Raw genomic sequence first — 3,158 nt, 5'->3', positions numbered from 1 at the left:
GACAGTAACTTTATTTTGTCTTGGGTTCTATCTCAGAAGATCACGGTACAAGTTTACGCATTTGTAGCAGTGTTGTGCAAGATGGCTACAAAACTATAGCTCTGAAATGCATCTGCTTGACCCTGACTTTCACTATTCACACATTCAAAAGTCCTTCTTTTTTTTATGTATATATCATTTTTTGTAGTTTGGTTCAAAATAAAGTTGCTAGTTTAATACAAAAAAAAAAAAAAAAAAAAAAAAAACAGGGCGAGCTAGAATCTGCTCATCCAGAAAATTGCAAAAAGTCACCACCTAAATTTAACTTAGTAAATAGGTGGGAACCTCCCATGCAAAGTTACTTCATGGAGGATTGCATTTCTCCTGGCAGCTAGTAAATAAACCCAAACTGATGCAATGAGTCCTTTCTCAGTTCTTAAGCACCCTTCTTTATGGATGATGCGTCCTGTGGTCATGGAAAGGTTGTAGCCTGTTTCAGAGACGGACAATCATTGGTATGTATCAAACAAGGAAAACATCTAAGAAGTGAGGAACCATTGTCTTTGTGGAAGATTTGTGGTCAGAAAAAAAACTTAAATGATCGTGATTATTCCATTTTAAAAAAAAGACAGCAGAACTCCCAGCTGTGTTCAATAAGGAAAATTAGAAAGTTTCTGCACCCATGATGCAAAGGTGATTTAAGGAATTAGAGCTAAGCAACCCTATAGCTTTTAAAACGTCATCTGCTCAATGAATGAGGTCATCTGACTACCTCAATATACCTAATGACCCCCAGTTATTCCATCTGGGTATCTGGGAGTATTTCCTGATGGGTCAGGCATGTTCCGAGTTGACCGTGGCAGGATTCATTGGGCCCAAATGGTGAAGGAGTTGTCCAAGGAGCAAGGAGACATCATTTTCACATGTGGATTGGCTAGATTATCAATGTTTGGGGCGTGCTGGAGATGAACTTGCACAGCAATCCGATTTTCCCGTCATCTTTCTGGGCAAAAAAATGCTGTCGCTTACAAAAATTATGTTTTCAAAATGTTATCCAATAATGTTGCAGCAAATGGATATCCTAATTAAAGCTAAAGGCTGTCCAACAAAATGTAGCAAGTGTAAGTTTTTTTTTTTGGACAGGCGGCTTAATACTGCCGGTGGTTTCACAAACCTTTATCAGTCGGTTTCTTATACTTTTCCATGTAAATTCAGAATAACCCAGTAAAAAATTATTAAACCTGGACAACATATGTTCAAGATAACAAACTTTTCACCTTGGGCAACAGCTTTGGGATTAATGTACAACCTTATAATAAAAAAGACTCATGCTGTGTTGAATTTTGGTACATTATTGACTTTTGTAATAAACACTTGTCCTTTTGAAAATTGTCATTTTCAGCTGTTTACCAACATGTGCAGAACTTAAGATATCTCTGGTAAATATTTCTGTTGCAACAAATAAAGTAAGCATTTACTTAATAATGTGGTTTCCAATAGAAAAGGTTGAACACTAATATTTAGTTAATAACTCCCCTGTATTTTTTTTATTATTATTATTATTTTTTTTTAAGATCCAGTGAAATCTTCCTTTGGAGATCATTGATGCACTTGTCCGGCAGTTGATAAAGCTATAGAAAAACTCTGCAGATCACACCTTGTGTTTAATAATGACCGAAAGCACGTCTCTCAATCCAATCTAAGTGAATTATATCTACTCTCAGATATGTTAATTAGAGGTGGGTAGTAACAAGTTACATTTACTCAGTTACATACATTTACTCAATTACATTTACTTGAGTAATTTTGTGAACAAAATGTATTTGTAGGAGTAACTAAAGTGCATTGTACTTTTTACTTTTACTTGAGTCATATAATTACTCAAGTTTCGCTACTCCTACTTGAGTAAAATTTCTGACTACTCCACCTGCTGCGAGTAACTTCATAAATAAAGAACATAATAGTTTTAACCAAAAATGCACCAGTGAGACAAAACCCTAGAGTTTATGTTAAATGAGACTTCTTATTTGTGCACAACTTTGTTATTTTAATGGTATTTTCTATCTGCTGAGCTCAATGAGCCATCTGGAGGTCAAATGAACGTCCAGTAGATATTGTCACTGAAGTACTTTGCACTGTTCTAACATACTGAACACACATTATCTGGTGTGAGTATTGTTTTCAAGTTTAATGTTGAAATAATTATTTAGAAAAGTGTTTCTTCTGCCTGAATGTGTTGTTTTTGTAATTATGGTATTATTTAAGCTTCTAGTTGTGTCCATCTGGATTTATACACACTGTAGCAGGGCCGGCTCCTCACCTGAAAAAAACATCTATCCTGATCCGTCCGTTTGCTCCAACTTTAGGCCCAGTTCTCAGCTCCCTGTAAAACAAAATGTTCAGAAGAGGTTGCTTTTGAAGAATTACAATCATTTAAAACATTTCTCTGGAAAACGTTTTTGCAGTTTTTTAATCTCATCATCTAACCAGGGAAATAGACCATGATTAAAGATTTGAATGATTTGCGTTAAGCTGCTATTTCTGCCATTTTGTTGCTCTCTGATACCGAATTTCTCACATTACATCACATCATTCAACTCCTGTGCTGAAATCCAGACACATCTTTCAGGCAGGGTTTTTTTTTCCTGTTCATCTGGAGAATTGGGGCTTCCTCAAGGCCCCATTTTCTTCATGTCTGTCTTTTCAGAACAGATAACCTCTCACTATATGACTCCATGCAGTCCTTGCTAGACTGTCAGTGCATTATACATTTTTTAGTTTATTAAATTCAATTCCTCTTGCCTTCCAAACTCTAAGAAACAGTGGTGTTGTTTAAAAAACATATACAGAGCTTAAAACAAGTGACAATGTACATGTTTGTGCAACGCATGCATTTGAGACTGTAATTCATGCTTTTATTATTTCTTGCTACATAAATTCTGATCATAATGTTTGCCTGTACGCTTGCAAGAAGCTGTTCAGTCACGTCTGTTTTAGCCTCCCTGCAATGACTCCCAGACTATTTCTTGGATAAGTTCTCCTGATAGATCGAGGTATCGACATCAGTTGCTTTGGATTTTTTTCAGATCCAGGCTCAAAGAGAGAGGCGATAAAAGCAGTCTGTACAAATTGGATCTGTCTCACATGCGATCATTTGAAATCGCTTAAAACCTGTTTGA

Source organism: Fundulus heteroclitus, unplaced genomic scaffold (genome assembly GCF_011125445.2).
Source record: "Fundulus heteroclitus isolate FHET01 unplaced genomic scaffold, MU-UCD_Fhet_4.1 scaffold_48, whole genome shotgun sequence".
In the NCBI taxonomy this organism is placed as follows: Eukaryota; Metazoa; Chordata; class Actinopteri; order Cyprinodontiformes; family Fundulidae; genus Fundulus; species Fundulus heteroclitus.
The sequence above is the reverse complement of the archived record's forward strand: the minus strand, read 5'-3'. Positions refer to the sequence as shown.